General features: G+C 39.1%; 1 protein-coding gene across 2 annotated transcripts in view; it reads right to left on the bottom strand.

The window, feature by feature from the left end:
* The window catches only part of ARHGAP10 (Rho GTPase activating protein 10), a 317,107-nt gene that overhangs the window by 77,528 nt on the left and 212,284 nt on the right, over positions 1 to 27,295 (bottom strand). The window lies entirely within an intron of this gene.

Below are 27,295 nucleotides of genomic sequence, written 5' to 3'. Positions count from 1 at the left end.
ATATAATTTCAAAAACTAAACCAAAAGTTCAGGAATTAAGTCATTATAAGCAACAATACTCTCCCTTATTTAAACACCATACTTTAGTTTCATAAAAGCAGACTTCAAAATATTGGGTGAAGTTATGCATAGCTCTCATCAAATGAGATCCTGAAAGGAAAACCCACACAAAGGGCCAAAGACATTTTCAAAAATGTAATCCTAACTCTGCAACAAGAAGATGGATAAGGAAAGGGAATTGAATCTGAAGAAATCCTTCTGACTACATAGAGATCCCAAATTAGGCCCTAGATCGATTACTAAAGGAATGGTGATCATCTGGAAAAGCAGAAAGGGATAAACAGAAACTATCAGAGGTTCACTAGGAACATGTGAGCTAATTTCCTTCAGTACGGTGTCTTCAAAATGGGAAATACATCAAAATTGTGCACAGCTAGAGTCTAACAATTCAAGAATTGTTTACAATTGTCACTCTTGATATCCTTGCACATAAAATGAAGAAATATAACCTAAATCAGAGGTTCTCAAACTTTTTTTCATCTCAGGAACCCTTTATACTTTATACTCTTAAAAATTATTGAGGACCCCAAAGAGCTTTTGTTTGTATGGATTATATCTATCGATACTGACAAAGCGAAAAATTAAAATTGAAATTTTAAAAATATATATTACTTGATTAAAATAATAAACCCATTTGTAAATTTTTACAAATTAAAACAAAAAATAAACCCACAACAGATTGACATAAACCATGTTTTTATGGAAAAATAACTGTTTTCCAAAACAAAAATGACTTAGTGAAAAGAGTGGCACTGTTTCACATTTTGCAAATCTCTTTAATGTCTGACTTAACAGAAGACAGCTGGATTCTCATATCTGCTTCTGCATTCAATCTGTTGCAATATCACATGTCACATCGCCTCTGGAAAACTTCCATTCTACCCTTGTAAAAGAATGAGAGTACAAAGGAAATTATCATAGAAATAATTTTAACCTCACCCCTGGAAGGGTTTAAGGGGATGACCCTCACCCCCCAGTCCACACTTTGAGAACCTCATTCCCAATGGATATTGTTTGCTGAAATTACATTAATCTAGACAAGGGTTTTTCAACCTCAGCACTATTGACATCTTGAGCCAAACAATTCTTTGTTATTTGGGGCTATCCTGTGTCTTGTAGGATTTTCAGCAGCAGGCCCGGCCTCTGGCCACTGGCCACTCCCCCCCACCCCACTGTAATGACCAAAAATGACGCCAGACATTGCCAGATGTCCCCAAGGGGCAAAACTGCCCCTTGTTGAGAACCACTGCTTTAAACCCAGGGAAATAGTTCTAGAAGTATGCCCCCGAGCTCTCTTTCAATGTTTTTTTAGCACTGATTTGGTCTTCATCAGATGACATGAACCTGGGAAAGATACTGAATAATTTCCTGAGCAAGAAGTATATCCAAGATTTCAATAGATTTCAACAGGTTGGAAACAAACAGACCGACAATACAGAATTCAACAGGAAAAAAAAAAAAAAAAAACCGTAAGGAAGTTCCGACACGTAACTTTCAAAAAGTGGCTGTACAAGTACAGTACTGGGAATATGCACCTCAGCTGGTCAGTAAGCCCAGAATGAGGCCAGCACGTCACGAATGGCAAGATGATGAAATCTTAGACAGCATTGACAGATACACAGCACACCTAGAACAAAGAAGATGCTAATCCCAATTCTACTCCTTACTGACTGAACCACATGAGGCCACTGCAATCAGTAATGTAATGAGAGAGACACTGAGAAACAGAAGTGTCTCTAAAGGAGTGTGAACAGGAAGGCGGGAATATTCAAAATGAAGTCACACCACTGAAGGAACTGGAAAGAAACCCGTCAGGGCCACAGTACCAGTTCTCAAAATCTAAAAGCAGCATCATATGGGGGAGGGATTAACCTTGTATTTGGACCCAGAGGCTAAAACCAGGGTTTGTGGGTTGAGAATGTAAGGAGGTATATGTCGGGTGAATGTGAGGAGAAAAGCCTTCTGATATGCTAAAGTTAACACAAATCTTGGGCAGGTTAACTGGGTCATCAGTGACTTAGTTTCCTTTTGCCAAGGTTTTGTAAGTTAAAACTGGGCACTTTCCAGAGGGGTTCAAACACTGCATGCAGAACTTGAATAGCTGACTCATGAATCTGTGAGTGAGCAAATATGTATCCATTCCCCAAAAATACTCTCACCAAGCTCTCTGAGCAAAGTGACTCACTCCCCTCACTACCAAAGGAAGCCAACCTGTTCCCCTTTACCCTCTCCCCAACCCCTGATAAGTGCACCCTGCAATGCCGAGACCCGAGCTCCCTTGTTCCCGTGCTTCAAGTAGCCACACTTTGCGTTCTGATTATATCCACAGTTCATGGTCAGCACGCCAAAGGGTCAGCCCTGATTATTTTAGGGAGGACGTGTAGTAATCAGTGATCTCATCTTAATATTCCATTTATTCTGGTTTTTTTCTTTGCAAAAGAACATGTCAGATAACAAGTACATGAAAGGGATTTGGAAACTGCAACCGTTTTATAAACATATTGTTCATAAATAAAGTCATCCTTATTTGGCCCTGGAAATACTAATCTTTTCTTCTTCCACAGCCATCAAGAGAGTTTTTTGTTGAAGAGCATGATGGTTAATCCTGCTTGGAGTTTATTGTCACATTACCTACAGGCATTTTAACCTCCTTTTTCCTATATCCTGTTATGCAAAACTATGTGAACTAAACAAAAACTATACAGGTACTATACTACTGTTGGGTACTGTTCAGAAAAGGGCCAGAAACCTCCACTGACCCATAAAGCATGTGTGTAGGGGTGGGCTGAGCGGGGTGGGAGGGGCAGGTGGGAATCTCAGCCAGATGGCTAGAGCTCTAAACTGCTGTCCATTTGGTGAGAACAATACGAAAAGAGGATAATCACCCTGTCAGATGCTGCAGTGTATCTTCTTTTTCAGAAATTTTATTGTATGACAAGAGGCAGATAACATGGTTAGTTTTCTTGAAATGCATAACCTTTAAAAAATACCACTTTTTTTCCCTAAATAAACACTCCCTTGGAAGTCAACAGGAAGTCAATAAAGAAACAGAATCACTAAACCAAAATTCATCTTTAGTGAAAGAGTGGGATGTATCTTCTAAAGACAGTATTTATCATTGTGTAACAGGCCTCTTCAAAGCTTACTAGTATCAAACAACCACCGTTTTATTATGCTGATAATTTTGTGGTCCAGAATTTCAGCAAGGCACAGCAGGAATGCTCATCTCTGGGGTCAAAAGGCTGGAGATGGCTGGGACTCGGTGACTAGGGCCGTGTATCCGAAGCCTAGGTTTTGGCGTCAGTTGGGTTCTTCCATTTTCTCATTAAATCTGCTGGGGTCTGGGTGTCAGACGCTTTTCACATGTGTGATGTCTGGGACGGGAAGGCTGGAAGAGCATCCGTCTCTTCTCTTTCCCACCCCACCACCAAGCTCCTGGGCAGCCTCTCTACCTGGTGGGCTTCCTCACAGCTTGGCAGTTTCAAGGTCCTGGGGCTTCTTACTTAGCAACTTGCTTTCCCCAGAAAGAATATTCCAGGAGGAAGGAAGCGGAAGCTGCCAGTCTCTTAGGGCCATATTTAAGTCACCTCTGCCACCATCTGTTGATCAAAGCAGTCTCAGAATCCACCCAGATTTAAGAGCAGGCACAAACACTACCCATCCCCTATATCACACACACACACCAAATTTGGGTCATGTTAAAGAGTTTGTGGCCATCCCTAATCTGCCATAAAGAGACACATGCATTTCATTTTTTCATCTAATATCATGTAGATAACCAGACTATATGCTTGAATATAAGCAAAATAACTATTTCCAAAATAACTTCAGAATATAAGTGCTTCACAATAAATATAAAGGCTAATAAATCTATCAAATACACAAATACCTTTCTCAAAACCGTTTCAAGTTTGTGTCATCTAATAGTGAGACAGCCATACAAAAACTTCACTGATCAGAGAGGCAGGACAGTGGAGGAATATGAGCTCAGACTCAAAAAAGTATCAGACTCATGGTTAATAGTGTCTTCAAATTAAAACCAGGTCTCTCCAATGATTTCCAGTTTTGTCAAATATATTAAATCAACAAATTTTCTTTTGCTCTGAGATTAAAACTGGAAAATGTATTTGGTATTTTGTAATATAAATTTAAGTATATTTAATTTTTCTTTTAATCAGAGAAGAAAACTACAGATAGGCCATAATCTCCCCATCCTGACAACTTAATGGCAATACTGACACACAGACTGTTAGAAAATTCATTTACTCAAGACTTCTCCCAAACGCTGAATCCTTCCCTCTCTGCAACCGATTGTCAACAGCTTTGATTTCTTCTAGAGATAAAAAAAAAAAAAAAAAAAAAGTTGCCTATGTATCAGTCTGCATATATGCAGAGGTCTATATACGTGTTACCATAATACAGACAAACATTATCTGAGTACCTACTATGGGACATGCATTATTCCAGATATGGGGAATAAATAATTAAGTGCAAAGACCCTAAAGCAGAAATGTGTGTGGCATGTGGATGCCAGTGTGACTGGAACGAAATAAGTGAAGGTATGAATAGCCAAATAAGTAAGTGACATGAGATTTTGAATTTAATTCAGAGTGAGACAGGATGCCAATGTCTTGGAGCTCTTTCTATACCATTGTATTAGATTTTTATTCCTGCATAACAAATTACCCCAAACTTAATGGCTTAAAACAACACTTTTGCTATCTTGAGACTTCCATGTATCAGGAGCGTGGCACCATTGAGCTGGATTCTCTTCCCAGGGCCTCACAAGGCTACAAACAGCCAAATATTGTTCAACCATCACCTCCAACTATTTCCAAAATTTTTCCTTACTGCAGACACAAACTCTGTACTCATTAAGCAATAATTCCCCATTTTTCCTTTCCCTAGCCTCTCGAAACCTCTAAGCTACTTTCTGATTCTATAAATTTGCCTATGTCAGGTATCTCACGTATGTGAAATCGAACAATATTTGTCCTTTTGTGTCTGGCTTATTTCTCCTCACATAATGGTTGCAAGGTTCATCCATATAGTAGCATGTACAGGAACTTCATTCCTTTTCATGACTGAATAAAATTCCATTACATGTATATACTACATTTTGTTTATCCATGTATCTGTTAATGCACACTTGGGTCACTTCCACGTCTGGACTATTGATTGTGAATAATGCTGCTCTGGCCATTTGCGTATAAATGATATTTGAGTCTTCTTTTGATTCTCTTTGGGAATGTACCTAGGAGTAGAATTGCTGTATCATATGGTAATTCTACATTTAATTTGGGAAGGAATCACCAAACTGTTTTAACAGGAACTGCACCATTTTCTACTCCCACCATCGATGTAGGAGGGTTCCCATTTCTTTACATCCTTGCCTTTTTTTTTCTTTGTAATAATAGCCATTCCATTAGGGGTGAAGTGCTATCTCACTGCAAATTTTTATTTGCATTTGCCTTACGACTAATGATGTTGAGCAACTTTTCACTTACATGTGCTTATTGGCCATTTGTGTATCTCTTCTTTAGAGAAATAGCTAGTCAAGTCCTTTTGCCCATTTTAAACTGAGTTGTCTTTGATGCTGAGTTGTAGTTCTTTATATATTCCTAATGGTAAACCCTCAGATATATGAGTTCCAAATATTTTCTCCCATTCTGTAGGTTGTCTCGTTACTTTCGATAACATCCTTGTATGCACAAAAGTTTTTAATTATGAAGTCCAAATTATCTTTTTTTTCTTTTGTTGGCATATCCTTTGGTGTCATATCTAAGAATCCATTGCCAAATCCAATGTCATGAAGATTTATCCTCTAAGTTTTCTTCAGAGTTTTATGTTTTAGCTGTTTTATTTAAGTTGTTGGTCAATTTTGAGTTAATTTTTGAATATGGTGTGATGTAGAGTCCAACTTCATTCTTTTGCACATGGATTTCAATCTTCACAGCACTACTTGTTGAACAGACTATTCTTTCCCCATTGAGTGGACTTGGCACCTTTATCAAAATCAAGTGGCTGTAATTGTATGGGTTTATTTCTAGACTCCCAACTCTATTCCACTGGTCAATATGTCTATGCTCATGCTAGTAACACACTGTTTTTATTACCGTAACTTTGAAGTAAGTTTTGAAATCAGGGAATGTTAGTCCTCGAACTTTGTTCTTTTACAAGATTGTTTTGGCTATCTGGGATTCCTTAAATTCCATACGAATGGAAGGACTGGCTTTTCCATTTCTGCAAAAAAAGAGGTTGTTAGAATTTTGATAGTGATTGTGTTAAATCTATAGATCACCTTGGGTAGTACTGACATCTTAACAGTATTAAGTCTTATAGTCCATGAATATGGGATATCTTGCCATTTATTTAGACTTTCTTTAATTTCTTTCTTCAATGTTTTAGTTTCCAGTGTATAAGCCTTCCAACACTGGTTAAGTTTACTCCTATGTATTTTATTCTTTTACATGCTATCATAATTGTTTGCTTTTTAATTTTATTAATTTCCTTTTCAAATTGTTCATTGGTGGTGAATAAAAACAACACTGAATTTCCCATGGTTATCTTGTACCCTGTCACTTCGCTGAATTTGTTTGTATTAGTTCTACTGGTTTTCTTGTGGATTTCTTGGGATTTTCTGTATAAAGGATCATGTCATCAGTGAATGGAGATGGTTTTACTTCTTCCTTTCCAATACAGATGTGTTTTGTGTCTTTTTCTTGCCTGAAGCTAGAACTCCCAGTACAATGTTGTTCCAGTTTGCTAACGTTGCCTTTTTGCAAAATACCAGAAATGGATTGGCTTTCATAAAAGGGGGTTTATTTGGTTAAACAGTTACAGTCTTAAAGCCATAAAGTGTTCAAGGTAATGCATCAACAATTGGGTACCTTCACTGGAGGATGGCCATTGGCACCCGGAAAACCTCTGTTACCAGGGAAAGCACGTGGCTGGCGTCTGCTCCAGAGTTTTGGTTTCAAAATGGCTTTCTCCCAGGACGTTCCTCTCTAGGCTTCAGCTTCTCTCCAAAATGTCACTCTCAGTTGCTCTTGGGCGTTTGGCCTCTCTTAGCTTCTCCAGAGCAAAAGCCTGCTTTCAAAGGCCGTCTCCAAAATGTCTCTGTAAACTGCAGCTCCTCTCTCAGCTCCTATGTGTTCTTCAAAGTGTCCCTCTAGGCTGTAGCAAGCTTGCTCCTTCTGTCTGAGCTTATATAGTGCTCCAGTAAACTAATCAAGGTCCACGCTGAATGGGCAGGGCCACAACTCCATGGAAATTATCCAATCAGAGTTATCACCTACAGTTGGGTGGGTCGCATCTCCATGGAAACACCCAAAGAATTACAATCTAATCAACACTAATATCTTTGCATCAAAGATGATGGCGTTTTGGGGGGCATAATACATTCAAACCAGCACAAATGTTGATTAGCAGTGGTGATAGCAGGTATCTCTGTTTTGTTCCTGATCCTAGAGGAGTCACCATTGAATATGATGTTAGTTCCAGTTTTTTCATTAATGTCCTTTAAGGAAGTTCCCTTCTATTTCTAGTTATCTGAGAGTTTTTATAATGAACAGGTGCTGGATTTTGTCTACTGTCTTTTCTGCACTGACATGACCATGCATTGTATTTTTCCCCTTCATTCTATTGATGCAGCATATTGCATTAATTGATTTTCTTTGTTGAACCATCCTTGCTTGCCTGGGATAAATCCCACTTGATCATGGTTTACATGGGTTTGCTTTGCTAGTATTGGGTTTGCTTTGCTAGTACTCTGTTGAGGTTTTCAAGCATATATTTATAAGGCATATTGGCCTATAATTTTCTTTTGTGTGTAATATCTATTTCTGGCTTTGGAATTAGGATAATGCTGGCCTCATAGAATAAGTTAGGAAGTATTCCCTCTTCTAGTTTTTGAAAGAAGTATTTGTGTTATTTCTTCTTTAAATGTTTGCAGTATTCTCCAGTAAAGGATTGTTCAATCTCTTTAACTGCTATAGGTCTGTTGAGATTTTCTATTTCCTCTTGAGTCAGTTTAGGTTATTTGTTTGCTTCTAGGAGTACATCCGTTTCATATAGATTATCTAATATGTTGGTGTACAATTGTTCACAGTATTCTCTTATAATCCTTTTTATTTCTGTAAGGTTGGTACTAATGCCCCCACTTTCATTTCTGATTTTAATTATTTTTGTTGTCTCTTTTCCTTGTTATTCTAGATAAAGCTTTATCTATTTTATTGATCTCTTCAAAGAACCAATTTCAATTTCATTGATTCTCTGTTGTTTTTCTCTATTCCAATTCATTTATTTCCACCTTAATCTTCGTTATTTCCTCCGTTCTCACTTCAGGTTTAGTTTGCTCTTCTTTTTCTGGTTCCTCAAAGCGTGGGTAATTTGTTTTTCAACTATTGATTCTATTCCTTTCCATTTCTAATTTGTTCATTTGTTTTGAAATGTTGTTTTAGGTGGCAATTTGTTTCCTTAGCTCAGCAATCTCCTTTTAAAAATTCCTTTAACCATTCTATTTTTGAGTTCCTGTTTTACAATAAATACTTAGCTTTTCTATAGAGAGGAAATTTAGTAAGTTTACTTCTTCATTTCCTTAAATCAGTATTTCTACTAGAATTGATTCTTCATCTACAGTTTACTTTTTTTTTTCTTTCTTTCTTTCCCTCTTGCTTCAATATATTCACAAGGTTCCACACTGAATTTTTTGGTTGGCTGGTTGATTTCCATTATGCTAATGTTTAAAATGAGCATCTTTACCAAGACATTCTATTCATGCCAATACACTACAGGTGACATCTGTTTGAACCTTTTCCCATTTTTGGACATCTGTTTTCTTCTTCTATGCACTACAGATTTGCCAGCCCATTTTCTTTAGCATGAGGGAACAGGAATGAAGACAAGAAGAATGCAGTCATGGTTCTAGGCAGCCTGGCCTTGCCGTCCTCTCTGGGGGTTTGCCAAAATGCCTGTGTTGTCTAGTACCCTTGCCTCAGCTGTGCACTATTCCAGCAAGGCCGTGGCCCTTGAGCCAGTTCTAACAAGCAAACACTTCCTATTCTCGAGGCAAAAGATGGACCAAGTATGAGATGGTGACTTCTGGATGTTTACCTTGGAAGTTAGCAGGATGGGAAATGAAAAGTCCCCCTACATTCTAAGGGTTCATTTCTCCCTCCTTCATCTCTTGCAGAAGCTCTTGTTTCATTTTAGTTTCAATTGGGAGCTTTTCTTTTTGGCTGAATTTCTGTTTATTGCTGGAAATTAATGATCCTTACACTCATGATAGGGCAGCTCTGATATGTCACACTCCAGCTATTCTCCTTTTTCTGATGGGAGAGGAGGACAGTCAGAGGAAACTTACACTTTTATGGAAGTTTCATGTCTTTACCTAAGACTGCCCAAACAATCACCTCTCTGGGTATTCTTTTTTCCAAACCTATTTTTGGTTTATATTATGAGATTTTGAAATTGTCTTTACTCTGCCATCTTAAAGTATATGCTTGAGAGATTTGTTTTAAACAATAAGTAAAACTGAAGTATTGTAAATATGTGGAAACCTGTAATTTGGGAAGCTTCCATATTCTCTCCACTCTGTGCATTATATACGTGGGCCACATATATTTATTAAATTATTTCAATATCACCCAAGTTTGGGGGTCCTAACCAAAGTCTAGTCATAGACTTTGGTGTTAGTATATGCTCTAAAATCATATATAATGGAGTACATTCATTGGTTTTCTTTAATCAAAGTAGAATTGTTATCCTTCATCAGATTCTCAAAGGAATGTACAATATAAGAATTGGTTAAGAATCAGTTACTTGAAGTAATGAACAGAAAGACTGTCAAGAATGAATCAAGTAAAAGTTTTCTTTAAGTTATATGGAATTCAGATAAAACCACAGACTTCCAAAAAAAAAAAACTAACCTGCGTGTAGCCCTAAGCTTTGTAGGAAATAGTTCTGCAAGAACCACTGAATAAAATGATTATACGCAAGAATTATCACTCAAAGGACCTTTCCATGTCAATCTATCAATAAGTACAGTTTACTCTGTGTTTATTAGCACATTAAGCACAAATGACCTAATTCCTTCATTAAATTTTGAAAATGACTGATCCTATTACCTGTCATTTCCCCCCATTTCCACTTAAACAGAAAAGACATCCTAGAGAAATGAAGTGCTTGAAGCCTTCCCTGGAACAATGTTTCTACTTCTACTCATTGCTGAGGTAGGGAGAGAAAAACAATTACCTACAAAAGGGATAGCCTGTCAATAAATTCCATTTCAACATATGAAAAGAGCAAAGTTGATTCAACAGCAAATTAAAGAGAGCAGGAGGTAGATACTGAGAGTAAAATACTCAAGATCTCATGATCCAGGTTTTGTGTGAGTTTTTTGATATGTACTGTTTCTTTATATGAACATATACAGAGCTACTATCATTTACAAAGGATTATAAATCTTCCTCATAACCTATTAATCTAACCACTTGGGAGACTTGGTTTGGCACAATCTAAATAGTCTGTGGCCGTTTGCACTTTGGGTAATTAAGGATAAATAAGAATGATGACAAACAACACACTAGCTGTGCAATGATTAATAAGAACATTCTTATGCACACAACCAGGCACTGGTTGCCTGTGTGGCTCAGGCGATAATATAAAGCTCATGACTTTATGAAATCAAATAGTGATTTCTTCTCTTACTTCCACACGTTCCAACACTGACATGCATAAGCACTTTTGTGCAATTTAAACTTGGAGCCATCCACATAGTAATATTGACCAAAACACTACACATCATTTAAGCTTAAAAAAAAAATAAAATAAAATCTTGTTTTTCTTGGGACAGTAGAAAGACCACAAGGAACTTTCTAACTGTGTGGCTTAACTGCCTGAAATCCTTTTTGGAACAAAGTAAGCTACAAGTGAATGAATAAATAAAGCTCTGTGACCTTGGGTGAGTTAATTTTAATTCTCCAAGCATCAGTTTCTTAAGTTTATCTATAAAAACGCAAATTTAAAGGAATAAATAAATTTTTTTTAAAAATCAATACTATCTACTTCTCAGGGTTGGCTGGTTGTCCCATGGTTCACATGAAACTAGAGCTGGCCAGTGCCTGGGACACCAGGTGCTTTGTAAACCCACAGAGCCTCTTCCCTAAACAGACTAGAATGCTTAGGAAAAGGAATCTTGCATTTTATAATTATATCTGTTATATCCCCTCTAGGCCTAGCTCACTGCTGTGAATGGAATAGGTAAATTAAATATCTTCTGAAGAAATGACTAAGTTAGACTCACAAAGGGATGCCTAGTAGAGTAAGTCTTCTAAGTGTAGAAATGGTCTTAACCTGGCTTTGGACAAAGAAACCTAGAAGGGTCCTTGCAAGGCCCAAGCTTGAATACACAATCCTCAGGCCATGTTACTGGATCCTTGGCTGTGTCCTAGCTAGCCACACTGTTGTCTTTCTCAAAAAATGCTGAACTTCCAGGAAGTAGTACCTGTTTGTTTATCATTTGTGCCTGGCTATACAGTGCAAGGCATTAGGAGGGACTTAATAAATATTAAATGAACTCATAATTGCATACAAGGATGCCAACCCCAAATATCAGATATTTAACTTTTATCATGAAAATTTTCAAATACATACATATATATAAGTACAAAGAATAATATAATGAACCCTTATGTACACATCACATAGCTACAATAATTATCAACTCAAGGCCAATCTTGGTTCATCTGTACCCTTCCCTACCCACAAGATTATTTTGAAGCAAATCCTAGACTAAGTTCAGGTCTTCAGGAAGCATTAAGGGATTAGGTTTCAATCTACTCTAGGATTCTAGATATTTGCATCTCTATAGGAACAAAAAACATTTCTACAATACTGCACAATGAATGATGAAGATAATTTATTGCTACCTGGTTGATGGGGAACCTATGACACAAACAAAAATTAAAAACCAAACCCTTCTTCCAAATCACTATGGATTGGGGGATGTTTCTCATCTGACTGGTTAAGATGTTAAAAAGACAGACAATAATCCTATAAATATTTGCATTAGAATAAATAATGACATTGGACAAGCATGGGAGGAGGAAGAGGATGCTAATACTAGATGACAAACTCACCTGCAGAATACTGGCAGAAGGCTAGGGATAGTTTTTATAAAGTAAATAGAGGAGGGAGCAGATCTGAGGGGAGTCAGTGTCACCCAGAGCCTGCCAAGCCCAGGATGGAGAAAGGAAAGGAGTCCTGATCATACCCAGACGTGAAGGGAAGGACAGAGATGTCAGCAGCTTGCTGTTCCCAAGGACAGCACGCAACAGAGCTTAAGGCCGAAAACAGAAAAAGAGCCAACACAACGGTTTCCTGCCCTTTGGGGTCATTCTCAAGGAGAAACCAACCAACTGGAAAGTTAAAACAAGGAGAGCGTCTAAGGAACTTTTCATCCTGTGCCAAATGAGTCCTGTGACATAGGCTGCATGGCTGGTAATTGACTTAACCTGCTCTGACTCCACTCTTCCAGGTTCCCCTGCTCCTCAGTAGAGAGAATCGTGCCCTGTTCATGTGGCTGACAACACATACTTCACCAACAGAACGGAGGAGACAGTGAAGAAAAAGCAGAAAGGCTCTGAATTCCAGTGACAAAGTCCTTGCAGCAGAAATAGGACCTCATCCCCACCCCTGCCCCCGAGTTCCTCATGGTGACATTTACAAGATGCCCAGTGGACGGAAGAGAGTCAATACGGCAGGCCTGAGCCCACTACCCTTAGAAAGGCCTGTCTGCAAGCTTGGTCTCTGGACGGCATCTGGGAACTTGGCTGACAAACTATTCCCTAAACTGATTAAAAAAAACAAAAACAAACATTTCCCAAGTGCTAAGGATGGCCCACTGTGCCTAAACTGATAGCATAAAGTGGCTCAACACCTGCTATTGTTCTGGGAGTCTGGAATTTTGGTGCTAGGCAAAGGATGCCCATGTGACTAGTTCACAACAAAAACCTTGGGCATTGAGTCTCTAATGGGTTTTCCTGGGCAGAAACATTGTGCACATACTGCAACATTTTTGTGCTCTTTGAGACTCTAATGGGAGAGAAAAAGCATAAGGGAGCCTGCACATGGATTCCTCCAAAAGACTCCACCTGTGTCTTTTTCTCTTATGCCTGGCTGTGCATCCTTACTACATACATAGCTGTAATACATCTTAACCACAAGCACAACTATATGTGGAGTCCCTTGAGTCCTCATAGTGAGTCTCTGAACATGGGGTGGTTTGGGGGATGCCCAACACACCCAAGAACAGGCACTAAACTTAACAGGAAGATTTCTGCTTGGAGGATACACTATAGAGGCCCACTCTGGCTTTTAGCTACAGTGGAAACTGGGGAGCATTAGTGGAAGTCTAGCAGAAACAAAACTGTTTTGCCCCAACAAGCATAAGCTGAAGACTGTGAACCCTTAATTTAGTCATTTTTTTTAAACATTCATCGGTCAAAACATTTAGTTAAGTTGCCATTTTAAAGATGCAGGGACTGAGAAATTAGCATATGGTCAGTCATCATCAAAAGCAGTAACACTTTAGAATATCTTTGATTTCTGGGAAATTCAGAAGAATTCAAATGAGATCATAAGGTTGCATTGTGAAGCCCTGACCTGGTGAGAAGAGGCTTCTTCAATCTGTCCCCAGATCAGTCCCCTGCCTCTGCCCCACTGAGGCAGAAGGTGGAATACATCACATCCCAAAATAATGGGAAGTGGCGTTCTCTCATTATTTAAGCAGAATGTCTTTCAGTGTAGCCTCATACCATCCACAGCCAACTGGGAATCATGTTCTTAATAAAGGGTTTCCTCAGTGGCTAGCTCCAGGTAGAGAACAGGAAGAACCCAGAGTCACTAATGGAACAAAGCAATGAATCTGTGATGAGAGATATCCTTACCTCCAACCCTTGAGGTTCCTGCTTTGGATGATGGGAAAGAAGCCAACAGCACTGAGAAGAAAGCAGCCTGAGGTGAAGAAATGCTCTGACCCCTAACTTCTCATGGATTATAATACAGCCCTCAGTTTCCACACAGATCTGTGTTCTTAACATAGAAAGCCTCAAAATTCCTGAAACTGTATATACATTTTTTTCCATGTATGTATAATATACAATTTTCTTGGAACAGGATTAACAGTTTTCATTACATACTCAAAGTATTCATCAAATGAAGCTTAAAAACTGCTGCTGTAGATAGAGGGAAAGGAAGTCAGATGTAGCGTGGACTTTAAAATGCTAATTTAATGGCTGACTGGCAGGCCAAAGGACCAATCAGCCAGCAGATGCAGACGAAGTCAGAATAAAATGGGTATTTCAGAATGGAGACCACAACCTTGGAAAACAGTTACCTAGGGAAAAGCAATTATGTGAGAATTGGGGGAAAAGCTACTTCTGGTTTAAACATTGGTCTTAGAACAGAAAACTGAAAAAGAGAGTTAAAGAAGTTCTAGTCCTAAAATTATAGAAATGGGCTTACTGGCTCAGGTTTAGGTGGCTGTGAGGGACCAACTTCTGCCTAAAGCTATGTTGACCAGACACACTTGATCTGTTCTCATTTGGACTATGCCTAAGAAGTAGCCAGCCAGGGGGGCATGCCAGAGGCACCTGAAGGAACTGAAACAGGAACTAAAAACTGAGTTAATTTAAAGTCAATGAATAAACAAGTTATCTGAAAATTTATCGAATTGCAGGGACCTTGCACTCTGTATTTTCTCACACTGTATTGAAGTAGTGGTCACAAGGATGATTTGGTTGCAACAAAACCTTGTCAAGCTGACATAAGTAAAAGGGAATTGATTAAAAGGAATCAGCAAGGAATGGAAAGAGCTGGAACTCAAGACTGCCCTGGATTAGTAAGTTGAAGCGATCAAGAGTCAAGGCAGCTACTTATAATTATACCTAAGAGTCACCCCCAGAGAACCTCTTTCGTTGCTCAAATGTGGTCCCCCTAAGCCAAACTCTGCAAATAAACTCACTAACCCCCCCCCACAACCCCCCAAATGGGACATGACTCCCAGGGCATAAGTCTCCCTAGAAATGTGGGACATGACTCGCGGAGATGAGCCTGGCCCTGGCATCATGGGACTGACAATGCCTTCTTGACCAAAAGTGGGGAAAGAAATGAAACAAAAGAAGTTTCAGTGGCTAAGAGATTTCCAATAGAGTCAAGAGGTCATTCTGGAAGTTACTTTTATGCAAGCTTCAGCCAGATATTGCAATTTGCCACAGTATGCCAAGCTCCAACCAACAATATTCCCAAAAATCCTAAAGAATATCCTGGGCTTTATCTAAGACTCAATGAAAGTTCTACTAATCAAGCATATTTTTTCAGAAACTTAAAGCCTCCAGACTATCCCTATGCCAAATAAACCCTGAAACCCAGAGGTACCAGTCTCTCCAAGAACAGCAATCAGTTTCATTCCTCTATCCCATAATGTCAACACCCCTTTTCAGCACAAAGAAGTTAGAATGGTCATTGCCCAGATATCCCTGAAGATTGAGACAGTGATCAAATGGGAGGAAAGAGTTGTAACAAAGTCAGGATTTAACAAATGATTATGACTACTGACTCATATAGATATTTCTATTTAGTTTCTAGTATATTAGAGTAGCCAGCAGGAAATACCTGAAAATGTTGAACTGTAATCCAGTAGCCTTTATCCTGGATAATGACTGTATAACTCTAAAGCTTTTATCTTGTGACCATGTGATTGTAAAACCCTTGGGACTGACACCTCCTTTGTCCAGTGCATGGGTATATGAATAATAAAATAAAGACATGCATGAAAAAAAATAAGTAATGTGGGGAAAAATATCCCTGCATAAACTATGGATGATAGTTAATAGTACTACTTTAATCATCTTTCATCAATTATAACAAATATAACTATTGTTAAAACAAATAGAATTACAAAAAAGTACAATCATCAATTGTAACAAATGTTCCACACCAGTACGAGTGTTAGTGGCGGGGTCGTGTGTGGGAGTCCTGTATTTTACGCATGATTGTTCTGTAAAACTACAACTTCTCTAATAAAAAAAAAAAGTCAAGGCAGCAACTCTCATTTTTCACTTTTATCTCTCTCTTCTAATGAGGTGCCAGAACCTCCCACAGCAGACTGTTTTCCTCTGCCCTGCCTGCACATCACCACCAAGGAGGAATCTTCAACCCCAAAGCCCAGGTGTAATCTCACTGCTAACTGGTTTCATTTCTCCACATCCTGATTCCAAATAGAGCAGATCTGATCCAGCCCAGATACCAGGCTGACTACGCTTGCGTCAGTGTTTAATCCAGGTCTCGTCAGCAGGATTTGCAGGAGGGCAGCACCACGCCTTACAAAAAAATGGCACGGGGTCCATCTCCACAGTGAGCCGTTCACAGAGGGGGCTGGGCTGGCTCCTAGGAAATATTTGTACTAAATGTCTATGGGGCATTACAGAACCGGAAGGGACACAAAGAGAGGTTAAAAAGGGGAAGTGGCAGTGAGTTCAGAGTCTAGAAGATACCTCATTCTCCCACCTACTGCCTGCTTACAAAGCGGCAACAAATGTTTCCAGAAAGAAGGGGGAAAAAAAAACCTTTTTCTGCAAATAGCAAAAACTTTTTTATGCAAATAGCTTTCCTACTCTACATGCTTCCACAGTATACATACTACATTAGTATAACCTTTTATCATTTTTCATTCCACAGATTTTGCTAAGCAAAAGCATGTAGCATATTCTCCCTACACCTGTTTAGTTTAGAAAAATCAGCTCCTCAAATATATTAAAGTGATGCCTCATGTTTATTTTTGCCCATTTATACTATTTTGTATAATTTTAGATTTCTGAAAATATATTTGAGACAACAAAATATTCTACTTTTGATAATTTAATACAATCTACAAACATTCCTTATCTGCTGTTTCTTAGGATCAGATTATAGTAGATGTGATGGTTAATTTCATGTGTTAGCTTGGCTAGACTACGGTGTCCAGTTGTTTGGTCAAACACTGACCTGGTTTTAACTATGGAAGTATTTGTACACGGGCTAAGCATCAATCAGTTGACCTTATGTAAAGGAGATTTCCCTCCACAATGTGGGTTGACCTCATCCAATCAGTCAGAGGTCTAAACAGCAAGAACTGAGGGTTCCTCCAGGCTACACCCTCCTCTCTTCACTGGTCTCTACTACAGACTACGACTGAAGACTTCAACATTACCCTCCCAGAGCTCCCAGCCTCCAATCTGCCTCCTGGAATTCAAACTTGCCTGCCCCCACTATCACATGAGCCACTTCCTTAAAATAAGTCTAATAAATCCCTCCATATAGATAGATACAGAGATATGTATGGTTATGTATATATGTGTACACACACACACACACACCCCATTTGTTCAGCTTCTCTGGAGCACCCAGACTGATCTGTAGTACAGGCTGTTGAACAATAACAATGAAGAAAAAAACCTTCCAATTAAAGACATTCAAAATTGAAGGAGCAGCAGTATTGTCTAGGGCTTAAGAGCCTCACCTCTGGAAAATGACAGTCCTGGGTTTGAATCCCAGCTCTGCCACTTAGCTGTGGGACCCTGGACAACTTCTTAACCTAACCCCAGTTCCCTCACTGGTGGAATGAGTTAATAATCATTTCTACCTCAGTGGGTTGCTCAGTGGGATACAAAACAAGATGATTCATGTAAACTACTTAACAGAGCGTGAGTACTTGATAAATGCCAGACATACTGTTGTTACACGTTAATTATATTGATGAAGATGAAGATGAGGATGATGATAACCAGAGAGTTTAGTCAAACTTTTAACGAAAGTGAAGCCAAGAAGTCTAACACTACCTGATGGGCCTAGAAGAGATCACTTCTAAGAGTGGAGTGTATGTCACACAACAGAACAAAAACTGAGAGAAATATGAGGGGAGGAAACATGGCCTTTGAGAGGATTTTGCTTTCATGGAACAATCATTTCCCCCCTTGTTGCTCTCAAAATGCAAACAAGTTGTTACCGTTTTATATAAAATGTTCCTATTTACAGAAATATATCAAACAGCAACAGTGTAGGAGTTACAGGAATAGGCTTTGGAGGCAGTGAGGAGACTACGTGGAAATCCCAACCAAGCTGCTTTCCAGTTCTACGAACTTGAGCAAGTGACTGAACCTCCCTGAGCTTCATTTTCCTTTTTCGATAAATAGCAGTGTTATTAGTACCATACACAGATTATCTTACTTCATCCTTGCAACAGCTCTATCACGTAGGTACTTTAGCTATTCCTGTTTCATAGAAAAGGAAACTGGCACACAAGGAGAGCACATAGATTGCATAAAGGAGTGTTCCTTTAGAGCTCACTATGCTCCATTACAGTATACTGCCTACAGAGTGCTTCAATAAAATGTCTTCGAAGGAGCTGAGCTAGTGTCTGGCACACAATCATCCCTCTGTCCATGTTGGCTATTAAATTATTATTGCTCCCAATTTTATCTCGAGGGAGACGGAAGAAAAGAGCTCTGAAAACTGGTGGCTTTATTTTACAAAGGAGGGGAAAAAAAGTAGCACGACATCCATGCAAAAGCCAAGACCATAAACACCCCATACTAGCGTCTCCACTAAAGGGGAGTATCTGTCAGTGCCTTCTCTCCAACCCGCCTACACATACACCACCACACATACCCCTCACTCTTGGATTCTTATCTTCCCGTTCCAAATACTCTTGACGTTGCTGAGAATTATATAAACAATGTAAAAATGAGATGACCCAAAGGGTCGTGCTCGTCACGGTAATTATTTATTAAATCATTACTGATTTAATGCCAAGTCCCAAGAACCAAGCAATGCTCTGAGGACCTGTCTTTGCATTTTTGCATCTCCAGAGACTTTGGCAGAGAATTTCAGAGTGGGCAGGACCTCAGAGGTCTGCTAGCTTTATCCTAACTCTTCTTCTCCAAATGCCAAAATCTCATCTCTAACATGAACACATTCTCATGATTTAAAATATTTTAAAGTTCTTCCTTCTACTGAAAACTCATGTCCTGGCAAGTTCTACTCACTTGTACTGACTATGCTTTCTTAGACAACAAAGAATAAATCTATTCTCTTCTACACTGCAGCCCTTCAATTATCTGGAGACAGCCCCAATGCTTTGTATATGCTAGGTACTTAAACGCTGCAGAATGAAAGACTGTTGTCTCCCAAATTTTCTCTTATCAAATGACTCTAGTCCCATGGGAAAATATTATTTACCATTTACAGAGCTACATTAGAGCACAAAGCAGAGACTTCTTACAGCGAGGCTAAATGAAAAGCAGCAGAATTGGGAAGACAATGTCATTATTATTTTCCTTCTCCCCTTCAAGAACAAGAGCGGAAGACAGAAAAAAATCTGTGCTTTTAAAGCCTCTTTTTAAGCACTAGAAAATAGAAGACCTTGTTGAGGAAAGAGAAAAATCACTGTAAAGTAAGTTTTGTGGCAATGCCAAAGAGGTCAACATTCATGAAAGCTGGAGGGGAAAAAAAAAGCTCTGGAAAGTTGTCAAACATTCTTGCTATGGGGTTTTATTTATTTATTTTTTTTTTTAATTTTTTGTTAGAGAAGTTGTGGGTTTACAGAAAAATCATGCAGAAAATAGATATCCAATATACCCTCCTGATCAACTATACATACAGTTTTCCCTGTTATTAACACTTTGAACTGGTATGGTACCTTTGTTACAATTAATGCAACAATATTATAATTATGCTATTAACTAGAGGCCATAGTTTACAGTATGATTCACCATGTTGTACAGTCCCATGGCTTTGAAATTCTTCATTCTAGTAAAAAAATATATATACACCCTAAAATTTCTCCTTTTAACCACATTCAAGTATATAATACAGTGGTGTTAATTACATTCACAATGTTGTTCTACTATCACCACCATCCACACTGGCTGTGGGGTCCTGACTTCTACATTAAACAGTCACTACTCAGGCAGACATGAAGCTTTTAGAATCTTTGAAGTTGTTATAGTTGAAGATATTTATATTTCTCTCACCTGAAAACCATTGCTACCCAGCAACCCAACACCAGAAAAGCTAAATCAAGAGGCATTTTAGGTTGGAATTTTTTTAAAAAGAGATTTGCGTTTCCCATTAAATGACAAGAATGCTCTATGCCTGGAAGGTTCCTCACACTCAATAGAAAATGGTTTGCACACTACTCACTCGGCTCGCCTTTGAATTAAAGGATGACAGAGACCGGCCATGGCTAGGATGTGTGCCGTTTTGCGGCAACAGAAATAGAGCAGTGGCCTACCCCTTATCCAAACAGCTCACGGGTGGCTGCTACTGAGACAACAGCAAGTTGGGCCTGAAGAGAGAATTTATCCCACCTTTAACCTGGGATCAGGGACGCAGTCCCCTAGTTTTTAGCACTGACAGGCCAGATGCAGGTCAGAAAGTCGGTCCTGGGGTTAACGAGAGCAATGCAATGCACAGTTTTATATTCCTCTACGAGTGCATGTAATTTAATATTCTGGTGTCTGTGTTGGGCCTAACATAACAGGAGACACATATGCCCTTCTCACTTTTACTCTTTATAGGTTCTCCTGTGACTAACAAACACTGGATGCTCTGAGTCCATGCAACACATGCTGCAAACAAGGGTAAATCAAAATGTACTGAAGAAACCTCTGACCAGGAACACGGCACATCAGCCTGTTCCACAAAGCAGGATCTTCACAAATGGCCTTCATTTTCAGACCACAAAGTGCAGCAGAGACTGTCCAAGTCCCCATTTCAAAGGTTAAAATGCTTATTTTACCAGTAGGTCAAAAGGTGAAAACAACACAAGTATCAGTCAATCAATGAACAGGCAAACAAAATGTGTTTACATGCAATGGAATATTATTCAGTCATTAAAAGGAATGAAGTTCTGATGCACACTAGAAAATGGATGAACCTTGCAAACATTATGCTAAGAGAAACAGACCAGACACAAAAGGACAAATATTATATGATTCTAGTACATTTAATATCTAGAATAAGCAAATAGGCAAGAAACAGAAAATAAGCAAGAGGATTCTAGGGGCTGGGGGAAGGGAGTAAATAGGGAGTTAATGCTTAAAGGGTTAATGCTTAAAAGGGTTTCTGTTTAGTGTGATGAAAAAGTGTTGATAACGGATGGTGGTGATGGTAGCATAACATTGTAAATGTAATTAATGCCACTGAACTGTACAGTTAAAATGGCAAATTTTATTTTATAGATGTCAACATAGTAAAATTTGAAATATATATAAAAATGTGGGAATCCTGTATTTTATCATGATTGTTCTGTAAACCTACAACTTCTCTATTTAAAAAAATAATTGAATATTTTGACAAAGCTATACGAACTGATGAGAATCATCATCTAGGAAAAGTTTTATGTAAACACGTGATCATTTCTCAGCATCTGGTGGTCCAGAGAAACTGTAACACGTAAAGATTTATACTTGTGATGGTTTGAAGTTGTATGTACCCCAGATAAGATTCTTTTAATCTATTTCAGCAGGTGTAGACCTTTTGTAGGTGGGACCTTTTGATTAGGTTATTTCTGATATTAATGTTTTCTTTGATGATTCCCAAAGTCTATTCAGAATCTTCAGGGACCGTTGAGGTGGAAGGGCAAAGATGGAGTCCCATTATAAACATTTTTTTATAACATCTAAAAAGGTATAAAACAGAATGAGCTCAAGCTACACAGACCCTATAACCCCTGAGAAGATTCTTTATATACCTATTTAAGTTCCTTAAAAAGTTCCCCTACCCCATATATGAACTAACAGGCACTGAGAATTTGAGAGTGATTATCAAGCTGTATCAATCTCAGGCATTAGAGGAACTCTGTTCCTTCCTTCCCTCCCATCTGATCTGGGTTTTCCTCCTGTTATAGTCTTCTGTCATACAAGAAAAACACCAAGGAGCTCTGTCTCTACTATCGTCCATTCCTGCACATTCACTCATTTAACCACTCTGGGTTTCTCTAATTACCTGTCTCCCATATCCGAAAGGTCCTTTTAAACCATCTCCAGCTATACAAACTCTGCTCTCAAAACCTTAACAAACAGCCTACTCAGGAAACCTTTCCAGATTCCCCAAAGCTGGACTACAAACTCTCTTCTAAAGTCTCTCAACAGCTTTCTCTACATCTCTCTGAGAGCAGTTATTCACCACTATACCCTGTAGTTTACTTTCAGACATTTCTTCTTTCCCCTACTGGACTCATTGTCTTTACTTCCCCCAAATCTCACATCCTGTCTGTCTCAGAGAAGGCACTCATTAAAAATGTACTGAATTCATACATAACTGTACTAGGTTAAGAACAAATCTTAGGTGAAACTCACAAATTTGAAGGTACAAGCCCAATTTGAAAATCCTTGGCAATTTTACAGCACCCTTTTCCACCCGGGAAAAGCAATTTTCTGGTTTGTAAGGGAAGAAAGACCTTGATAATATTTTTGGCCCATGAACACTTCTTTAAAAACAACATCTTAATATATTATGTGTAAATGAAGCCAAAACATATGAATTAAGTTTCCTATAAAGTACATATGGATTTTATAAAAACAGCAATGAGGCTGGGAAAAAAATGTGATCTCCAATGCAGATTAACCAAGGGTCTTTTTCTAACTCCAAAATCAATGTAGCGCTATCTTGCTTTAATTATACATTGAGTTTCCTCTTCTGCTTTAGTGATTTTTCCTAGAGTCAACATTTTTCACATTCCTAGGGTAAAGAAATAAATAACAGAGGAAAAGAAAGCATGTTCCTTCTATTTTTTCTGTCTATTCTCCTTCATAGACACTAACTAGGCCCCCTCCTATCCTCTCCAGTCTCCCCCTCTTTTGCATCCCTATTCATTATTCCAATATTTTCCTTCCTGACGAGGCTATTCGTGTTAGTCTTTCCTATCCTTCCTCCCTCCTTCCTTTACTCTTTGTTCTCATTTACTAAGAGGACTATATCCCTCCCTCACCATTTTCAAGTCAAACATAAGATCCTGGGTCAGTTTTCAGGGAAACCTGTGGCTAATGTCAATATGTACGTCTATATGAAATTTTTATGCACGATCACCCTTGTCAGCAGAAATATTCTTCCTCGTAACAGAACATGGACTCCAAAGCTAAGTCCAGCTGAGAAGGAACAAAGCTGGGAGTGGAAGTGAAAGTGTACAAGGATGAAATTAAAAAAAAAAAAAAAAGAGGCTGTGAGGAAATTAAGTCCTTGGAAATGTTAACTAATCCAAGCTAATAGTCCCCCAAATCCCCTCAAAGAATCCTGTGCTTCCAAACCTAAACCCACCTCCTCCCTTCTTGCCTGGAACAGTAAGGTTAACTGGTACCCACTGTGAGCTCACAGCACTCTCCAGCCACAGAAAGGAAGGGAAGGAAAACTAAAAGCCTCTACTTAGCTCTATGAAGTTCCATCTTGGAGAGTAGGTCCATTTTATCTGCTATAACTATTATAACTGGCTCACCAGTGTGACTCAGAAAACCCTGTAAGATTTGCTAACAAGCTGGAAGCAGCAGCAACTACTCAGCAGAAAATCACATACTTATCTTTCTAGCTTCAAATAAGGGACGAAAATAGGAAGCCACAGCTTTGGAAGATCCTTTTCCAAGTACAGGTCCCAGAGCCAGTATTTTTCACAAATAAATTGCCTAAAAGTCTTCTAGTTAGGATTTAATTGAATGACAGTTGAGCTAATATAACATTACTTTAAAGCTTACAGTCTATTTCTCTTTCTAAAAATGAATAGTAGCCATCTTTCCATGAAATTGTCTGGATAGCTTACTGCACACTCATGAGGTTTAATGACAGTTTGACAAGACCATAAAAGCAGGCATAAATCCAGCACTGGTTACCAAACAAATTCCTTCTTATACCGACAAACAAGCTGCTTTTACCATACGGTAAAGAAAATCCCTAACCAGGTGTCAAGTCTCACTTTTCAGTAGAAACTGATACTTGCACAAGCTAAAAGTGCTCTAGCCAATAGCAAATACAACAGAGATCCAAGAAATGTCCCTGCAATGCTTTGCTAAAAGGGACAACCTCTGTTTGCCCATCTCTCTCCAACTCCTCCAAATCCTTCAAAATTACTGATTTCATTAATTCATTCAACAAATCTTAACTGGGCACCAAATATAAACCAGGTATTACTCTAAGTAACCAAAAAGATCCCTGTCTTCAAGGAGCTTAAGCTCTAGCAGGGACAATTAGACAACTAAGAAAATAAGTAAATTACATAGTATGGTAGACGGGGATAAGTGCTATGGGAGACAGGACCCAAAACCCAGCATCTTCCTGCAGACTGTGGCCTGCTTTCCAATGGGGCTGCGAAGCCCATCTCCACATTCCAGCTCCCAATACACACTTGGCATATAATGTGACCTCAGTGAAAAATTCTTTTAATAAATAAATGAACGACCAAGCACTTTTCCTAGTTTTCAAATTTCCTATCTTACAGGCAGAAGTGAGGAAATTTATTAATTAGCAAGGTCCTGATCTATAGTTGACAGGATGAGAAAAAGAAAAAAATCTTAACATTCTTGAAATAGTCTAATGCAATTTGAAAAGTCAACTATTCCCCTCATTACAAAGAAATAAGTAACAAGACAGCTAACCTAAGGGATAATTCCTTTCTAACCAGAGATTCTTAACCTGGAGTTAGCACAACTGAGGAAGGGGGCACGTGTGTTTTTCTAGGGAAAGGGTCTATAGCTTCGTGAGCTTCTCAGAGGTCTGTGATCCCAAAAAGCTTAAGAAGCAATACCCTAAACAATGAATGGTTTTTAACTATTTTTATTTCCTTGCTTAATAGTAAAGGTAGACTTTAAATCCCGAGTCAGCTTCTTTATTTTTCAAATAGATACTCTATTTTGAAGGAGACAGGCGAGTGAGAGAGAGAGAGGCTAACAGAAGTAGTCTCTGAGCGAAGCACTGCAGGAGCATTCTGAAACCGTTTTTCCATATGTTCCCCACAAACTGTCTCATTCCCACTTTAAAAGAAAGGCCAGCTAAACTAAACGGACACCAGCTCCTTAAAATTCTGCATCTAAACACAAACAACCATGGGTCAGACCTAATGCCACCAAAAATAATACTCAGATTTGCTTTAACTATTACCAACAAAAACCTCTCAAGTATCAATGGAACCTTCTCACACATTTTAAGGTAAAACTCTCTCTTCAGTTCCTAACAGAGAGAGGAGACGAGAGAAACAAATTGGCAGCGTGCTGCATATTTCATAAAACAACCACTTTCCCAAAATTAAGCCATTCCTTTCAAATAGTAACTTTTCAGTCTCCTTCTTTAACGATATTTCTCTAATTTTTGCAGACAGTCATATACCGAGGACCAGCTGCAAAGCCACAGAAGTGTAAGCCACCAGCGCGCAGTGTCTGAGCTTCATCAGTAGTCTCCTTCACAGTCCCGTTCCTCCTGCTTCTCTACAGCTACTTTAACTCCTTGAGCTAGATGGTCAACCCAACCTAAAAAGGTAAGGATCCCACATGATCCCAGTGTTGCAACAAAATCTATGTTGCGGCCTGTAGATACTTCTGGCAGCTACATTTAAGGAGCCCTTACTACTTGCCAAGCACTGTATTATACATTTTATATACAACAGCTAACTAACTCTTCATTATGAGGTAGGTGAGCTATGAGGTAGGTGTTACTATCATCCACACTTAGTTGATATAAACTAAGACTTAGCAATGTCAAGTAACTTGCCAAAGGTTACAGTATGCGAGTGGTTGGGAAGGCAGGATTTTTGTCCCAGGAGGTCTGATTCCAGAGCCCGAGCCCTTGACCACGGTGCCAAATTACCTCCCAAGGAACGTACCCAGAGTCCAGCCTACCCCCTAGGAAAACAGGCAATGCAGTGGCGGAGTTGATCTTGGGAGGGCAGTGTATGGGGCCGAAGGTGCTTTTACTGGAACACAGCCCTGCCTAATCACACACATTATCTCTGGCTGTTTCCAGACTACAACAACAGAACTGAGCCGCTGCAACAGAGACCTTACGGCCTGCAAAGTGAAAAAATATTTACTATGTGGCCCTTTACAGAAAAAGTTTGCCAATTCCTACTCTAGACCAATCATTTTCAATCCTAGCAAACCATCAGAAACACAGAATAAAGTCTTAAAAGGCTACCCAGCCATGTATGTTCTCTTTTTAAATTTTTATCTTCATAAGAATTATGATAAGCAGCTAGCAATGAGAACCACTGGTCTACCAGGGAAAAAGCTAATACAGGCTGGTCCCTCGGTAAGAGACACCTGGCATTTTAAGAAAGAAGAGGCATTTTACAAACATCCACACTCTCCTTTCTCTTCCCATTTCCTTCATACCAAAAATAAGTTAGCAATAAATGTAAAGAGCCTAGAAAACCCAGACTCTTTTAAAAATATATCCCAGTTATTTAGGTTAATCTGAAAAGATCCTTGGGAATGCTTGGGAAGCAGTTATTCACACTTTTAGGTGAAATACTTTAATGGCAGTTTGCCATTCTATCCCTATATGTGAAAATACATGTGGGGAATTGGAGGTGTGTGTAGAATAAACCTTTGGGGGCATGTGAGGATGACCATTTCTGTAGCCACAGAGGACAGAAGCAGAACAGTTTCCTAACGTCGGAAAAGAAAATAACAGGAATTCAGGAAAGAGATCTCAAGGTACCAGTGACAGTGCTTATTTCTAGTTCTTAAAATTACAACTAGGGGTGGGGTGGAATGCTAAAGCATACTGTTCACTTCTGATATGGATCTCCTAATTCAGAGTAAGCTCAATCCCATCCTCAAACCCCAGGAACGTGTGTCCCACTTCCCCCTAGACATACTGCATGAGCCTATCTGGGGACTTGACCCTTCCCCAACTGCTCCCCCTTCACCTGCAGTCCACACCTGATGGGCCCAACCAGGGAGACACCATGCAAGGCAGGGCCACCTTTCAAATGCACAGCAATCAGGGGTGGCCTGCACCAGCAGGTCCCGGAGGAAGGCTGCTCTCCAACCCTCACGCTCAGTGATGCTCGTGGTCCTCCAGGTCCATCTCACTTCCTTTAAAACTTCTTTGTTTACCTCTCTCTCTTTTCTAAGCCACAAAGCCTTCAACTGATCATGGATCCAGGACTGTTGTGAAATATTGACACATACGTTTCCCTGAACGACAGAGA

Source organism: Choloepus didactylus, chromosome 3 (genome assembly GCF_015220235.1).
Source record: "Choloepus didactylus isolate mChoDid1 chromosome 3, mChoDid1.pri, whole genome shotgun sequence".
NCBI classification, from domain to species: Eukaryota; Metazoa; Chordata; class Mammalia; order Pilosa; family Megalonychidae; genus Choloepus; species Choloepus didactylus.
This window is presented reverse-complemented; position numbering and strand designations above follow the sequence as displayed.